This window comes from Onychomys torridus, chromosome 1 (assembly GCF_903995425.1).
Source record: "Onychomys torridus chromosome 1, mOncTor1.1, whole genome shotgun sequence".
Taxonomy (NCBI): Eukaryota; Metazoa; Chordata; class Mammalia; order Rodentia; family Cricetidae; genus Onychomys; species Onychomys torridus.
The window spans coordinates 146,834,319-146,853,533 of NC_050443.1; the positions used below are offsets into that span (position 1 = coordinate 146,834,319).

Sequence of the window (19,215 nt, forward strand, 5' to 3'; positions counted from 1 at the left end):
AAATCTGTCTCCTACCTACAAAATGGAGTGAGAATTATTCTCATCCGCCCTTTTCTTGTTATGAAAATTAGGATAGCCTATGCATGGGCTTGAAGAGATGACTCAATGGTTAAGAGCACTGGCTGAGTTCCAGAGGGCCTGGGCTTGGTTTTCAGCACCCACACGGTGACTCACAACCATCCATAACTACAGTGCCAGAGGATTCTACGCCCTCTTCTCATCTCCACTGAACACCAGGTATGCACATGCTACACAGACACCTATGTAGGCAAAACATTCATACACATTCAATTTTTAAAAATCTAAACATTTTGAAGACATCATATGCAGGAATGTGATGCAGATAGTAAATGTGCATACAGTAAGAGATTAAACCTTGTCAATGTGTTGATTAAGCACTTGGAATATGCTCACCTACATCTCTTAGATCCTTCCTTACCTTACCAGCTTAATACACAGAAGGCAAACGGAGTTCCATTTCTGTACAAAGCAATGCACAAAGGATAGGCTGGTTCCTCGGTCAACATCAACTCCAACTCCTCTAGAATTGTGCTCTATATATTTGATGGTACCCTCAAGAGTAAAGGTAAATGACATGCCCTCCCCTACTCAGTATTTATCCTTCTTTGCTCCTCACTCAGTGAACATCTAGCTTCTACAGAATGTGTAATGGGTATCTCAGCCTGGAAGAGATATCAAAGGTGTATGACAAATTATACTGAAAGAGGAGGGACATGCTTAACCTGCTAGTATCGTGTTAACTGAAAGCCAAGTTCTACCACCAAGAATAGTTCAGCCCAGGAGTGAATGATTATCAAACGTCGGAAACTCTGTTCATGTACTCTAATACATTAACAGAAGAAGAAGAAAATGAGTGTGTCAACATAGGCTTAAAAAGCTCTTCAGTGTGTGCACTCCCACATCAATTGAAGCCCTATTCGAAACAGCCAGGCTACACATCAAACCTGAGCATATACAGGTGAATGAACAGAGAAAATGAGTTACATATACACAATGGAATACTCATGACCAGTAAAGAATAATGAAATCCCATTGTTAATGACAATATGGAAGAGCCAGGAAGAAAGAATATTAAATGAAGTAAGCCAAGCCCAGGAAGATGAACACCACATTATTTCACTCATGTGAATCCAAAACAGCTATCTCAGAGAAGCAGAGAATAGAGTACTAGTCAGCAGAAGCCTGAGAGCTATAGAGACAAGAGGCTGCTGAGTAAGAACAGAGCCACAGCTCGATGGGGTGGGTGGATCCATTCTGGTGTGCATTTCAGAGAAGGTGATTATACTTAGTACTCTATGTATATTTCAAAAGTAACTAGAGACAACATTCCAAATGTGATGTGTGTTCTCATCACAAAGAATGAGAAATGCCTGAGACCACAAGAACTTCCTGTTTAATCACTACATATATATATCTACATCAAAAGTCATGCATGCCATGCTCCATAAATCTGTCCCACTACGATAGGTGAACAACAAATCTAAAAATAAGGTTTTTCTCTACTAAGAAAAACCTTGAAAAATATCAACTCTAATTCATAACTTCAACAAGATCCTAAACATGTATTAAAAACATATTCACTGAAATTGGAAGAAGCACGTTTATTATTACTTCATTATCAGAACACAGCAATGGGTTGAAGGTCCTACATCAGGCAAATAAGCAAGCAAACAAAACAGATAAAAATAGTGTAAATGACCTAGCACAGTGGTTCTCAACCTTCCTAATGCTGAGACCCTTTAATACACTTCCTCATGTTGTGGTGACCTTCAACCATAAAATGGCTTTTGTTGCTATTTTATAACTGCAAATTTGCTACTGTTAAGAATTGTAATGTAGATATCTGTGTTTTCTGATGGTCTTAGGTTACCCCTGACAAAGGTCAATCGAACCCCTTAGAGGGTCAGGACCTACAGATTGAGAACCACTGACTTAGCAAATCTAGGTGAACCAACTAGAAATAAAGGCACATGAATTCAGTAGGCTGCAGAGGCACAAAGTCATCATAACCAAAACTTTTCTATAAAAAATAATTAAAGTGAAAGTAAAATGGGATTACAATGCAGAGAGAGATAAGTATTCACTAACAGACAGTGAAATAAAATAAGAGAAGATCATAAAATAGCAATATTTGTGGAACAAGAAATGTCCTGAGCCAAGCGTTAAGTGTGTAAACTAAAAAATTTTTTCCCAAAAAAAACCTGAAATGTAGAGACTCAATCACTGACAATGAGATCACTAACACCAAAAAGAAATGAAAAATATAAGTAAAAAATTAGAGTATACTTTATAATGACATATTGTGCATATTATCTCAATAAGAAAATGGCAGTTCTAAATGAATGCTAAGAAAACTGACATTTATTCAAAAAATCTAGATTCATACTTTGCATTATACACAAAAATAAATTCTACAAGGAAAGGACAAAGGTCAAGGGAAAATTATAAAAATATTGTAAAAAAAAAACACCAGAGAATATATATTTTGATATTAAAATAAAGAAAATTTTCTTAAATAAGATAAAAAGTCCACAAATAATAAAAGTGATTGATGGATATGAGTACCAAAAATTTAAAGCCTTTGCACAGCAGAGATGAGACTCTAGCACATAAAACTGTCACATTAGTTCAAAGACTTCCCTGCTCTGGAAAGGTACACAAAACTAACCAATGTCATTTCCCTTTTTCATCTAGGAAAGTAGGTTTCAGACTGTGAAACTGAGAACTAATTCAGGGAAACATAGCAAGAGAGAGCATGTTAACCTAGGTCCCACAATCTCAGCACATATGCAGCCTGGGTCCCCAGAGACTCTAGAGTAGTAGTTCTTGACTTTCCTGATGCTGAGAACCCTTAACACAGTTCCCCATGTTGCGGTGACCCCCAACCATAAAAGTATTTCATTGCTACTTCATAACTAATTTTGCTACTGTTATGAATTATAATGTAAGTATCTTTGAAGATAGGGGGTTTTACCAAAGGGGTTGAGACCCATAGTTGTAGATGTTACTGGAATATGACTGTCTGTCATGTGGGACAGGAGCAAAAGGCCAGGAAATAAAACCTGAAAGCTTCCTAATATTTTAAAAAGAGAAGAAGAAAGTGGATTCTTTGTATTACAAAAGGCCACCACATTTGATCCCATTCCTGCTTTGTTGTGTGATATTTTATGTTCTAATAAATAAAGCTTGCTTGGAGTCAGAGAGCAGAGCTAGCCACTAGTTAGCCATAGAGGTCTGGAGGTCTGTATAGAGAGGAGACAGGAAGTGATAAGGTGGGCCAGAGAGAGAATCTAGTCCTTTTTTGGTCAAAGGAACCAGAGAGGTAGGAAGCAACAGACCATAGCTGCTCCCCTGCTTCTCTGATCTTTCAGGTTCACCCCAATATCTGACTCCTGGTTTTTATTGGTAAAATTAGGTTTTCACATCATCCATTCCATGTTGGACACCACATGTAAACAGATGTTTCCAGTCCCCACTGACTGTTCCCAAATACCTGGCATACACTTCCCAATAACCACACAGAAGCTTAAATTAATTATAAATGCTTGGCCAATAGCTTAGGCTTGTTACTAGCTAACTCTTACATTTAAATTAACCCATATTTCTATTTATGCTTTGCCACATGTCTCCTGGCTTGTTACCTCATTTTCTACATGTCACTCAGCAGCTGACTGGCCTTTCTCTTGACTCCACCCTCCTTCTTCCCATCATTCTCCGTTTGGGTTTCCTGCCTAACTTTCTGCCCAGCTACTGGCCTGTCAGCTTCTTATTAATCAATGAGAATAATACATATTCCTAGTGTAGAAAAGAATCGTTCCACAGCACTGCTTAAAATCAGGAAGCTTGGCTCATTTATCCTGGGTATTTGCTTTGTTCCCCTAAAGTTCCCCCAGGCCACAGACTTCACAAATTAGCCCTTCCTGGGTACATAGCTTTACACCCCTTCTCTGGTCTTCTGTGACTTCCCCCAACCCAGGCCATTCCCGTGTCACCAAAACAGCCCAAGCAGAAACACCAACAGCAGACACCTCAAACAAAGGATGATTCAAGGACAAGCAGAGAGGGTTCTATATATATTTTTAAATACTACAATATTTATTTTATTCTCACACACAGTGTAAATCATTCACTTTTTATTTTTCCTCTTTTAAGTCTTTTTATACCAACATTCAAACAGCCAAAGTGAGAAAATTTCTGTCGTTTTTCAAATTTTAATATCAAACTTGTTTGTTTTACACAAATTCCCAACTCTTCTGTCTTAATATATTAACCAGCATACATGTCATGTTCTACCAATTAATAAACTGGCTTACTAAACAGAGTGTTCTGATCTAACCATGTTTAGTTCCTTCAGGACAGAAAAAAATGTTGAAAAATCCAAATGTTTCTAAAACTACAAACCAGCGTGATGTTAATTAAGCCAACTGACAAGCACAGAATATAGTGGCGGAAAGGTCTGCTAAAGATGCCTGGTTTGCCTGCACTGTGTGTATATATATAGCACCCATTAAAAAGTCTACTTGCAGTGTCTTAGCCAGAGCTGGTGTCAGAGATCTCCAATTTCAATTAGAAAGGGCAGAGGAAATACAGACTTAAAACACCACACTTTTAAAGATAAGATTAAAACAAGTTATCAGGAAATATTTATGGCATATTGAAAACAACCATGCTTCCTGGAGACAGAGTAGTATAAAATACTGTAATTTTACCTTCTTCCAGAATCTCATTAAAATGAGAAAAACCTTAGACACCTCCCACCAACCAAGGAAAGGGAAAATTCACATGCCACTGTGAACAAGAATTCCCAGACAGAAGCTGTGTCTGTGAAGACTGATTCCCTGATTAAAACTTCAGTGATGTAGAGACACTGAAACGTTGCAGGTCCAGAGGCTAACTACCTCATCTTGGCTAGCTTCAGTTACCTAAATAGCCATCCATTCCTTACCCACCTCTGTATAAGAACTAACACCCTGTGACTAATAGATAAAAAATCTTTGGGAAACTATTAACTTAGTAAACCACTTGCTTCCATCAACCCCAAAGCAAAGAACACCATCAGATACCATCTGAGACCTACAGAAACTCTTCCTCCATCTTGCCATAGCCACCACTCTTGATGGACCCACCAATATATTTTATATTTTCCTTGATTTAAGTCTTTGTTCTGTATAAAACATCATTGAGCTGCTTTCTACATTGGAACATGGAATTTGGTTGGGGTAATCTACATTTGTATTTCTAGCCCACGGTCACTCAAAATGACTCCAGAATAAACTCTCTTATTTCCTTTGAGGTGAGTATCATTTTGTTGTTGTTGTTTTCATCCCCACCACAACTGCCAGGTCATTTCTGTTTAATAAAACAGCACATGATACTGGTTTGTAGGTGAGGTTTATCCCATCAGCAGTTTCCTGGCATGGACCATAAATGGGAGAGATCCTCAAAGATCATTCAGTCTCACTATTGTGGGGTATGTGTGAACCCATGTGATTGCCTCCAAGGTTTGTGCAAGTATCCAGGCAGGAAGGCCCCTGGGTGGGAACTACCCCTCTGCCAGGGTGTGTATTCCCAGGTTGTTCTTGTTGATCACATGATCATTCCTACACACTTTGCTCAGCAAAAGCACTTTCCTGGTGACCTCCTGAAGTCAAGGATGAGGCACAGTGGCTACAGCTCTCTTCCTCTCACTCCAGGCCACCCAGCTCTCTTCCAGTCACCACTTGCTTCTTTCATCTAAGTCTCAGAGAACATTCATGTCAAATACCGTTAAGTTCCAAAATCACCCTTGTTCATCTTGCTCTGGAGATACTAGCTGGTGCCTAGAAACATTCTCCAGCATCCCCTGTAGAAAAATCAACTCTGCCAAGAGCAGTCTGGGTAAAGATTCAAGAGACAGGAGAGCATGTTTCTTCCGTGGTGGTGGCATGAGACTGAGTCCCAGAGGCCCTTGCTTTCTGGGGAGTTTCTCCAAACACCCAGTAAGCACCTTCCTGGAAAGCAGCACTAGCCTATTGGAATCTAGACAGCGTCCTGGTCAATAGCTCTGAACCTCCAGCCTCCAGTGAGCTTTGCCATTGCTCAGTGAGATGAACCAGACCTCTCCGATTCAGGTGGACACTTTCTGTACCAAATAATGTTAAGAGAACATAAGTAGAAAGTCCTAAAGACAATATAAAAAGGGGGGGGGCAAACTTAAAATGATATTAAAAACAAGAGTAGGAGACTGAACTCCAGGGAGAAGAAAATACATCACCAAGGGAAAAAAGCAAAAAGCATGAAGATGCAGGTAAGAAATTAGGAGGAAAGAACCGCTTGATCCCAGAGTACTCCACTGCATGAATGCAGATAAAATGAAGCAACAACAACTGAGCTTTTAAAAGATTAGTCAGGGCAGCAGTGGCGCATGCCTTTAATCCCAGCACTCGGGAAGCAGACGCAGGTGTATCTCTGTGAGTTCGAGGCCAGCCTGGTCTACAGAGCGAGATCCAGGACAGGCTTCAAAACTACACAGAGAAACTCTGTCTCCAAAAAACAAAACAAAACAAACAAACAAACAAAAAAAAAAAAAAAACAAGCAAAAAAAAAAAGATTATAGGAAATTGTTTGGTATTCAGGGGAGCCATCTTTTTTAATGAGGGATAATAGGAAAAGTTCGAGAAATAAGCCATGAGAGAAAATTGTGCTGTGTATACTTTTGTAAAAAATAGCTAATTTCATAATATATGTATATGTGAATGCATGCATGCATGCATGTATGTATAATGTTCTTGTATTGAAGTCCTCTTGGTCCCATGACCCCTCTTATTCTCTCACCTCTCCTCCCAAGGCCCCTCCTACTTCCAGGTCTTTCTGTGGGCCCCACTGTATTTAATTAGGGTTTCTGTCACAATACGGGTGGGGTGTCACTTCCTGAGTGGGAGCAGCATGCCAGTGGCTATGCCACTGAGGATTTTAAAAGGTGTAGCCAGCTAGCCTCTATTCAGCATATCCCACCAGTATGCACATGGCCACAACAATCACTCCTGAAAGAAGTACTCAAAAACATGCCAACTAGTAGAGAAAGCATTCAAACTTAAGAAATCAATACAAGCTGGGTGGCGGTGGCACACGTCTTTAATCCCAGCACTTGGGAGGCCAGCTGGTCTACAGAGCGAGGTCCAGGACAGCCAAGGCTACACAGATAAACCCTGTCTTGACAAGCCAAATTTAAAAAAAAAAAAAAAATCAAATACAGCATTAATGTAAAATAATAAACATGGATTCAGAAACAGAAATTTGTAATTAAAATTTCGGGTCATTAATAAGATTCTAAAGTCTTAAGCAAAAAAAATTTAAATTGTTTTAATTAAAATATAAAATACAATGAAAGTAATGAATTATTATAAAAACCTATCCCTAGTACTGTTGCAAAGGCATGGAAAACATGCTGTACTTCTCGTCTTATATTGTATAGAATCAGAACCATTACACACCGTGACTTTTATAATTAGAGAAAAACAAGCGTATAATTATTTAATTGAAAAATTAATCATAACCTAAAATCAGGTTTTAAACCTACCAATCTACAGAGGAGGGCATGGACGAAGAAACACTGCATGGAGGCAAAGAACAACAGCTAACATGGTATGAATGAACAGTGAGCTGAACTCATTCTTCTTCGTGGTTTTCTATTTTCCAAGTTATACACATATCTGGAAAACCCCAAACAGAATCATAAACACGAAAGTAAACCTTGAGACTCAAAGACTGAGGGGATCCAAGGAGACAACCCTCAAGCCCCTGCTGTCATCCACTGTGGCCTGTACATCCCTCGCCCTCCAAGCATGGAGACAGACTCCTGGAACCTGGAGAGTACTGCCAAGAGACGTTTTTCTCGCCACAAGTTCTTTCCTTTTGTTCTCATTTTGACCACGTGTGCCACACATGTATATATCATGCCTACTCAACTACTGCCCACAATGCAGATATGAGCAACAAATCTATGCCAAACATTTATGAACTATCAAAAAGAAAAGGATTTTCAGAGCCACTCATGATGGAACATCCTTGTCTTCCCTATGAGGAACTGGGCCTGGAAAAGGAACGGCCTCATTCATATCCACCCAATAGAAAGAGTTCAATAAATGACCACAATTAGCAGAAATGCTATAACACCCAGTTTTATGAAGTTTTGAGGGCCTTGGAGATGGCTCAATTAAAACCAATATACCCTCTTGAGTATAAGGAGCTTGCTGAGCAGAGGGTTTCTGAAACTTGCTATAAAACTCACAGTTGGCAGAATTAATTCGCTGCTTGGTCTCCAGATTTTGAGGCTTACACTTGCTCCTTAGGGTCCTGTTCGGCCTCGAGGCCTGAGACCAGCACTGCCACCTGGTGTGTGAGCTCTTGGGTCAGTTTCTTAAGACGGCAGAGAATCACAGGCTCAGGAAAGATCAAGACTGGAGACAAGGCATCTCCATGTCAAATCACTGACAGACTGATGAGCACATGGCCCTCTATACATTCCAAGACCCCACTTCTGAGTTAGGAATAGCCTACAGCCATTTTCACAAAGGTGTTTTTTGTTTGTTTTGTTTTTAATGTCAAGATATTAGTCAAATACTAGGCTTTCATTTTTTTTTTCCTTTCCAGAGCTTCAAAAAGGGTTGGTTTTAGTGTTCAGTTTTGTTTCTCACTACATGCCTCCTCCAAGTTGAGGCAAAAAGGACCTTAGAAAACGAAAATATGTGTGGAGGTCCCCTCTTCCTCTGCCTCTTCTTGTCTGGAACTGCATGCTCACAGTGACAACAAGCCATTACATTCTGTCAAGAGCCCTTTTACGACTGTTTTATGCTGTTGCCTAAGTTCTTCTACCAAAGATTTGGACCTCATTCTAAAATACCACTGTACATTTTAAGGGGTGAAAAAATAACCTCAACAACTCAAGTTATGCTTGAGGTAGTACTCTGGAAGCTTCCATGTGAAGTGTAAGCCTGTGGATGAAGCCTTCATCTTCATCACCATCCGGGACCAAGAGAGAGACCTAAACACATGGTACCAGCTTATATTTCTATAATCAAGACACTCAAGTACTTTCCAAAAGTCTGAATCAATACAGACTCTGTCTTAATTCTTTCCTCGGGAATTGCAATGAAGACCAGCCAGCTTTCTAAGACTTGGTGTGCGTGTGCGTGCTTGCGTGCATGTGTGCATGTGTACTTTGAGGGTTGGAGGCTGTGGAGGGGAGAAGATCTTGCGGGGAAGCTCCAAGAGTCAGTTCTCTCCTACCATGGGTGTTGGGAATCCGAGTCGGGTCCTCAGGCTTGGGTGGCAAGGGCTTCTACCTCCTGAGTCATGTCACTGCCTCAGAAGATGAGATCTTATGGTTGAGACAGTATTTAATTGCAGATTCTTCAAATGGCCAATCTCTTTATAGGAAGGTTCCAAAGTAATTGATTCTGTACTAACTCTTCCCATGAGCGTAACAATTTAGTGGCTAATGACTCAGGATAACCTGAGCTTTGCACAAGAGAAGGCAAATGAGCAAGTAAGAAATATTCACTAGAAGATTTTGTTTTGTTAAATACAATCTCTCAGGTATCTATGTCCCTACACACAGTACTGTCTTTCCACAAACTCTGAAAGTCAAAAGATCCCAAGAGTAGTGGAGAAGATGGGTGCATGGGAAGGGAGTACATTGTACTCACTACTTAGGTGAATGACTACTAGTGAAGTTTTTAATTTTCCCCAAATATTCACAGTTATACTCTAGAGACAATAAACAATGCTCAAATATTTAAATAAATAAGGCATCAATTATTATCACCCATTGCCAGTGAGTCTTCAGTTATTTACAGAGAAGCCTGTCAAAGACAGAAAGGGGCTCTGCAACACAGTCATTCTGTTTTATGTGTCTTATGTTAGCATTCAGACATGCACATGCCACACACAGGAAACCGCAGCCTTGATCATTATTCTTGCCTTTTACACCTGGGATCTTTGTTCTTCCTTTAAAATTCACTTATGGTTTATTATGCTCTGGCCAATATTATGCAAAGAGATCTGTAAGGACTTTCAATTTCAAAGCATGCTAATACGTCAAGAGCTTCCACACAGGAATGAGTAATTGTTACATGGCGCTTCTTGAATTTCAATGGGGAGATGATGCATCACTTGGGAGGCAGGGGTTTCAATTCCTTACAGATAAGCTTCTAAGAAAACAGACACGGATGATATACCTCTTGGGTAACTACTATGCCAAGTCAATGTGAATAGGGAAATAAGTCACAGTAGAAAACTTAAGAGTGTCCAGATTTAGGTCATCTCCCACCTGTGTGTACACACACACACACACACACACACACACACACACACACACACCACATATTTTTCAAAATAAACAGGCATTTACTGATGTAATCTTAAATGGTTCCATGAGAACAGCAAGTATTATCAATGACTGTTCCAAAAGTCAAACTGACTACTACCTGCTTTGTAATGAGGTATGACACTTTGGACTGAATAATGCTGGGAAATGAGCTGTTATCTATTACCAGTGTCCTTAAAATCCTCACCAACATTCACCATACTATTCTGCGTCTCAATCACTGACTTCCAGCAGGTTAGGAAACAGAGTTCTACGCCAAAGCTAATGTGACAGCAGTCACCATCCCTGCCTCCTAGGTGCTCTTTGAACATGTACCTGCTCCCAGGACTGAGACCCTCAGAGTAAAATAGTCTTCTATTTTTCATTCTCCTTGGAACCCACTATTCCTAATTTGCCATTTTTGTTCTTTGGGACCAAATTACTAAGGAGATCTCTCATTTTAAATACGTCTTTTAAAAAGTCAACCTGAAAATACTCACAAAGCCTTAAGAACATATCTGTAACAGAGCAAAAGACACGCAATATAGCATCAAGAACACTCTGTAAGAAGACAGACTTTGGGGGAAACCCTGTGTAATATTGAGGTGAAGTCTATCATCCACCCACCTGTCAGTCCTGGCAGTGCTCAGCACTAAGAAAGGCAGGGTGAAGTAGGCAGCTCTCCTCTGTGGAACCCCTCCTTTCCAGCTACTACTCTGACCAAAGGATCTTTCCTCTTGTGACATGGGAGGCTTGCACCAGGTTACACACCTTCTAGGAGGTCATCTTGATGCCATTACCTACAACTGACCCTTCTCTCTGCATGGACTCATGCACAGATCTTCTTAAAAGAGTCATTCCATGTTATTTATAGTCATCACAAGACTTGAACATCTGTACAGAAGGCCAGCCTATGAAGTGGAGCCAACAGGCACCCAGAATCTCATGTTTTTGTGTGGTGGGCTGCTCCATTCTCCAGTGACAATGGGGTCAGAGTGTCTTCAGGCCATTGATAACGTTTGAGGAGTAAGAGGTTGACTTGGGCAAGAAGGACAGGCTCCCTGACAAAAGTTCCAAGGCAATTTTAAAAAGACATTATTGAGCTGTCAGGATTTGGGGCTCATGTATGAAATGCATTCATTGTAAATAAAACATGACACTGTTCCCTCGTTTGCAATTTGCTGCTAAGTCTAGCCAAGCATGAACTCCAGTTTGTGACACCGTGCTTATCACAGGGATTTCTCCACACGACAGAGGGCTGGCTTTCCAGAGCACCGTTCTGTCACTGTGCCTTGGTGCTGATGGTTTACTTTATTTTTCTCTACATAAGTAGAATGAATTAAAGACACAGAACTCGTGATCTACATGAGCTGCCTAACAAAGCTACACTCCCCGTTTTACAGTTCACTCAGCACCTTGAAGAGAACAGAAAGCCCAAATTTGCAATAAAATAACTCTAATCTGAAATCCATGTGTTTCAGCCATAGACGTGTGTATTTATAAGGCTGTTTCACTAGGTTTTTGGTTGTTGTTGTTGTTGTTGTTGTTGTTTTAAGAATACTGGCTCTTTAAGTAAGTATGCTTCTCCCTTTGGGGTGCAAAAATAGCTGCCAATCACAAACTGGAAACCAGCCTGGTAATTTGCAACTGCTACACACCTGTTCCTTAAGTACCTACCAACTGCTTCCCACCCCACAGTGGAGACAGAGATCCATTCATCTGCCATGATAAAGTATGCTCACTACAGCTGGGCTAGGAACATTCATCGTAACACAGGATGGATGCTCGAGGCTTCAGATAGTACTTCACAAACCTTCATGCAAATGCAAATCCCTTAGGGACTTGTTAAGGTTCTAGCTGCCAGGTCTTTCCAAGCAGGTTTCAGACTCAGATAATGTTAAAGTATGAATGTTTGAGCAAGCATCCAGATCATTCTAAAGCACTCATGGGCTACCATACATCAATACTCAAAATGCCTGGGAAGTCACAATGCACAGCCACAAACAGAAACTTCTCCTGGGTCTACTTTATGAAAAAGATGCTTTTGTTTGTTTGTTTGTTTGTTTGTTTGTTTGTGACAGGGTTTCTCTGTGTAGCTTTGTGCCTTTCCTGGAGCTCGCTCTGTAGACCAGGCTGGCCTCAAACTCACAGAGATCTGCCTGGCTCTGCCTCCCGAGTGCTGGGATTAAAGGCGTGTACCACCACCACCCAGTTATGAAAAAGATGTTATTATCACATCACATTGCCTTGTCCCCTCTCAAAGCACTCTTGTCTAGCCCTGACCAGGGCATGCCAAGTGTCATGGCAGGTCATATATTATAGAAACTCAGAGTGTAAATTCTGGAGTCAGACAAGTGTGGTGATATATTGTGTACCCCAATATATTGTGTACCCTAATAAACTTACCTGGGGATCAGAGGACAGAGCCAGATTAGACACAGGGGCCAGAAAGTGGTGGCACACAGCCTTAATCCTATCACTCAGGAGGCAGAGATCCATCTGGATCTCTGTGAGTTCAAGGCCACACTGGGAACAAAGTCTGGTAGTGGTGGTACACACCTTGGGATCTCTTGCCTTTGCTAGGAAAGCACACACGCCTTTAATTCCAGGAAGTGACATGGCTGGGTGGAGAACGGTATACAAGGCGGAGGAAACAGGAACTAAGAGCACTTCAACTGAGACCTTCAGGGGTAAGAACTCAGAGGCTTCCAGTCTGAGAAAACAGGAACTGGTTCTCTTGAGGCTGAGGATTTTGTAGAGATAAGAACATGGCTGACTTGTTCTGTTTCTCTGCTCTTTCAGCTTTCCCCCCAATACTGGCTCTGGGTTTTTTTCTATTAATAAGACCTTTGAAAATTCATGTTACAGACAAGCTGCAGTCAAGTATCAGCTCTACCAAGGGTTTTACATCTCTTTGCCATCATGTCTTTTAATGATCAAATATGTAACTTTATGTTTTTTACTTTTTTATAACATAATTCTTTATTGATTCTTAGGGAATTTCACATCATGCACCCCAATCCCAATCACCACCCATTCCCTCCATATCCACCCTTCACCCCTGCAGTGTCCCCCAAAAAGAAACTCTCCAAACTTAATTAAAACCAAAACAAACATAAAAACTACCTCGTTCCTCCATCTTTCCTGTCTCTCCCAACACCTCTTCCTTCGTCCTAGTGACTGCAGTGTGTCACACAGTATATACTCTTTTGTCCAATCAGCCCTATAGCAAAAGTTCATTGCAATGAGGCATTGGTCTGGTTCAAGACCTCTGGCATACCATCATCACTGGACCCTTACCAAAACTCCTCTTGGATATCCTGCTGTGTCTTACTCTCTAGTATGAGAGTAACAATTGGTTATTGAGAAATATTGGAGTTGTTGATATAATCTGATACATGTAAGGTGCATAGGGTAGTATCTGGTAGACCTTCCTGTGTGTGCCTGATGTAAGCACACAAACACCTGCTTACACTACAGAACACCAAAGGTAACTACGGTGTCGGTAGAATGCCATTCCACACACTGAGTGCCAAGGGGCAGGTCTGACCTTCCCACTACTCCGGTACACACTCCAATCACCCCCTTCACTACTGCATTTCCAGTTTCCAATCTCCCATCCGGCTTCTGGCCTCTCATTGCTCATTAACTCCCAGGAATCAGCTTTCTCATTAGTTTATTGCTAAGCCAGTTCCAAGCCTGGTGTCCTCAATATCATAAACCAAGAATCATTTCCTGAGCCAGGTCAGTTCACTGTGATTCCCCAAACAGCACAGGCTGATGGATGAAACACCCTACTTGAGTCATGACATCAGGCCCAGGTTTCACCACAGAACTTCCTAATATCTAATTCTTTTCTTTTATGAACATTTGTTTTTTAAGCCCTCGGTACTCAGACAGCTAGACACACTTACTTTCTACTAGTGATTTCTAAAAGACTACTGTCTTCAAACTTAACTATCTTAAGTAATTCAGACATACTGCCATCCATACTCCATGCCTTCCCTTGTCTGGGTCCCACACCAGCTACCTCTTTCACACATAACTGGATTATATCATCTGTTGTCCTCTGTTTTATGACTCAGTATTCCAGCAATGGAAATCCCACCAGAAAGTTCTACCTGGGGTCCTATATCTGTACCAACACATTGGTTTAGAGCAGAAACACCAGACTCGGTCACATCTCAGCTTCCTGACCTCAGACGTCTGTCTTCTTCAAAGCCACTGTGATCGTGATAAATGAGATCTGTCTTTCCCTTGATTAATGAGCACATTAACCAAACCACAGCATTTCAGAGCTGAGGCCAACCTAATAAGAAATCTTTATCAGCACTCTCGATTCTTCACATACAGGAACTCAGGTTCCCAGAGTTAGGGACGGTATGCAGTGTCCAAATTGCTCCAGCAAACCTTACTGCCAATGCAAACTTTATGATCAAGAGACAAAAGTCTTCGAACTTCTCATCAAGCAAGCGACTGGTCCAAAGTAGGAATAATGATGAACATGGTCAATGATAGACCGAGCATTTAAAAGACTGAGATGGAGGAGTGGCATGGACTAGAGACGGCTCAGCATTTCATATCACGTGTTGCTTTTGCCAAGGAACAGGGTTTGCTTCTAGGGACCCACATGGTGGCTCATAACCATCCCTAATTCCAATTCCAGGATATCTGATGCCTTCATCTGGCACAGACATGGTACACATACATGTACACAGGCAAAACACTCATATATACACACACAAAAATAACCTAAAGAAAATTTAAAGGACTGGAATGAAGCGTGCGCACACACGCACGCGCGCGCACACACACACACACACACACACACACACACGCACGCACGCGCACGCGCACGCACAAGCAGATACACACCACAGGAAAACACAAGGAAATCGGCAGTTATACTTAGTATCCTGATTGCACTGCTGTTCTCATGGATATACTCACACACCCAAACTCATTAAACATGTGACCTAGTATATACAATATTCATACTTCGGTTACACTTTTAGAAATGATTTAAGAAAACAGAAGATATCCGATAGGGATCTGTATCTACCTAAGACTGAGGGATGGGTTTTTAAAATGGCTTTGATGTTTGAAGAAACTTTGTTCCTAATAGCTGGTAAACACATGTGTTTAAAGAAGACTACTCAACAATAAGGAATGAGCTACTTAAAACACATTCTTTTCCTAAGAAAAAGAAACTAGGAAAAAATTACATGTTGAATCTAATCTATAGTAAGAAATAGTAGTGAACTGGTTGTCAAGATCCCAAAGCGGCAGGGGACTGACTGCAGAGGCTACAAGGATGCTTTCTAAGGTGATGGGGACCATCTGTGCTGACTAGCGTAGAAGTTTTACAACTATACACTAGTAAAACTGTGGAATTGTATACTTAAAATGACTATTTTCTATGAACTAACAACTAGATTAAATAATTCATTTTAAATCTAAAAGGTTGGAAAAAAACTTGAATAGCAAGATATATGAGAACCATTGTGGTTACCATTGAGGAAATACAATGACTATCAAATGATTATAAACTTACTATGGAGTGATACAATTGCAGAAGAAAAAAGAAAGGGGGAATGCCATTTTAGGTTGTTTTCCTAGAGTTGTGTTTTTGTACTGAAAGTGAATGATATAACAGTGCAAGTGTACTTATAGCTCTAGTGTTTGGCTTCTGTGACCACATCCATGCTTCTATACCCCCTCCCCACTCTGAGAACCAAATTAAATTTTCTTTGCTACAAGAGAGTCTTACAGTTAAGAAAATTGCAAGCTATTTTGAATGTACAATAAAAGAACTGAAATGTCCCATAATATCTCCACTTCAAAATAGCCAGTGTATGTTAGAGGTCTGGTACTTATCTGCTCATCTTTGTTTTTAAATGTGGATGTGGACTACAAACCTGAACGATATTATGCACGCCATTTTATAACTTGTCTTTCTAACCTAAAAACAGAACGTGATTTTTCCTCTTGTATTGTTACATTGTCTTCTTCATCATTATTGATTATACTGTTGAGTACTCTACATTCAAAACCAACTGCCTATACTTGAGTAATCCCAGTTTTGAGAAATTATGAAATTAATAACCTTACAGCTAAATGTCTATGTCAATCATAAAAAATTCTTAAGGATAAATTCCTAGAAGTATAACTGCTAAGACCAAAAGTATGCACAGCCTTCATGCTTTCAGGGGACACTGAGACAAACTGAGATGCTGACGGGCTGGCAGGTGTCCAACAGATGACACCAAGGAGTCCACATGTCCTGATGGCCGGCTAACTCAGCCTGGAGCAAAGACAACTTGGGACAGAAAGATGAGTTGACCACCCAGGAGGGGAAGGAATTTTGTTCTCCTGACTGCTGATGGTGTTGCCTCTTTTAGAAAATGGATTTCGACAACAGAACAAAACATCTTGGGGAAGAGTTAGCCCTGTGGTGGCTTCACCAGCACCCTCCCTTTTGTGCTGTGGGGTGTGAGGATGGGAATGCCTGAACACCTACCCTTCGTTCGGGGGCTATGGGGTCTACTGCGTACTCCTACGGGTTCGAGACTACTCGATGCCAACTAAAGGAGAGAGATTGGGGGTGTTGGAGGGAAACTGAAGAACTCCTCTAGCCCAGTGTTTCTCATCCTTCCTAATGCTGAGACCCTTTACCACAATTCCTCATGTTGTGGTGACCCCAACCATAAAATTATTTCATTGCGACTTCGTAACTATAAATCTGCTACTGTTATGAATCTTAATTTAACTATCTGTGCTTTCCCATGGTCTTAGAAGACTCCTGTGAAAGGGTCATTTAACCCCCCAAGGGGTCATGACCCGCGGGTTGAGAACTGCTGCTCTGACCCCTCCAAGGGCTTTGTTATTGCCGGCTTCATCCCAACAGGAATTCTTGCCAGAGGCACCAGTGGACTTCATTCTGTCATTCCTCCAACACTCCCACAACTAACCTCATCAGCACAGGGAGCCATGACACACACTCGGCTTCATGCGTCAATTACAGTTTCTTCCCTTTGTTTTTGTCTCAAGGGGTTATGGCTGCATCGTGGAGGTTCCTGCTCTCCTTACTCTTTCCCAATGGCTCCTTGGCATCCTCACAGTAGCTCCTCTGTTAAAATGACTGATGTGGGTCCGTCTACTCATGGGTCCTGACTGATAAGATAGCTCCTCATTGGTAGAGTTGAAGAAATCGAGGGTGAATTATCAGTGGCCTAAGACACTGTGGGGGAAAAAAATCCTGGACAGAAGGAAAGTTGAGCCATATGAGTGGTCTTAATAAAAGTATGTCTAGCTATGCATCCTTTCAGAAAATATAATTTCATGCCCAACCTAGCATGTAAAGATGAAAAGCAGCAGTACTTTAGCTAAAATGAAGCTATGAAGCATCCTGGACCGCCCTGTTTGGTCCCACCCCAGATCCTTCTACAACATCCGGCTCCCTTCTCCCTGTCATCTGCTCCCTTCTGCCCCCTGTCCCCTCCTTCTGTGGACACCAAGGGACAGGCAAGCGCAGATCTAGACAACTCATGGTCCCTTATAAAGCCGTTGATTCAAAATTCTCGTGGCATAATGATCCAGGTGTAAACTAAATCACCTCAAGCAACACAGAAGGCACCTGCCACCAGGGGTCACGTGCCCTATCCATCCTGAGGCCACCAGAAGAAGCCAGGCAGGAGAGATACCATTATCACATTGGTGCAGTCATTCCTACCAGCCATGCCTCTTCCTTCAGAGGCTTCTATCTCAGCTGTAACAGGCTGTTGTAGCTTAAAGTTTGGCAAAGTAGTTTTGACTTCAGGCTATACTTAGTTTCATAGATGCTACTAAGAATGGGCTTAGCTTCTTTAGAACTCAAGAGTAGGGGCTGAGGGGGAAAAAAATGAACAAAGAATGCTGTACTCTGAAATGAACCCCACTCACCCTTTTTCCTAGAAAAACTACCACCCTCAGCATTTAATAGCACTTTCTGCTCTTCCAAAGGACTTCATTTCAGTTCCCAACATTCATGTCAGATAGCTCATGGAGAGCCCGATAGCTCCAGCTCCAGGAGATCTGAGCCCCCTTTTGGCTTTTGAGGGCACCCATACACACACAGCATGCATTCACACAGATGTATACACATACACATAACCAAAAAGATAAATCTTTAGAAGTATTTCTTTTGAATCATTTTATGAAAAACAAAACTTTATTTCTTCAAGAACTAAGTCCAACAGAACCAAGCTTCTGTGAGAACTAAACTTAAACTCCCCAATGCAAAACACTTTCATGAAGACAACATTTCACACTGAATGTGGCTTGCCTGTACTCCTGCTCCACTGTGGCTTGACTCTAGCTTGTCACCTTCTCTGGTCCTCTGAGACAGGGTCATGTTTTTGGAGCAAATCCCAGATATTAGATTTATGCAGGTGATGTAAATCAGAAATACTTTTCCTCTTTGTATCATCTCAACAACGGCCAACAAAGGTGATGAGTGGAGGTGATTAGAATTATTCTCTCTTCAGAGAGGAAAAGTAGAATTTGACTTGCTTAATAACCCTGATCACAGCCAAATTAGAGAAATGGCCTAGGATGTGCCACTTGTGCATGCTCTGGGAGAGATGCAGTCTTCAACTCCTACAGCATCTACAAACAGGAAAGAAGGCAAAACGAAGACCTTGCAACATCTGCACAGTACTCTGAATTGCCATCATGTTTGAGATTTTTCTCACCAGGCTATTTAGCAATGTACCTCTCCTCAGCGGTGGTCAGGGCAGTCTCAAACTCCTTCCATTCTGTTTCTTTGACTTCGAGACCCTGCTAAAGTTACATCAGGCAAAGACATTTGT

At 41.2% G+C, this 19,215-nt stretch overlaps 1 protein-coding gene across 2 annotated transcripts in view; it reads right to left on the minus strand.

The window, feature by feature from the left end:
* The window catches only part of Glis3 (GLIS family zinc finger 3), a 428,158-nt gene that overhangs the window by 225,785 nt on the left and 183,158 nt on the right, over positions 1 to 19,215 (minus strand). The window lies entirely within an intron of this gene.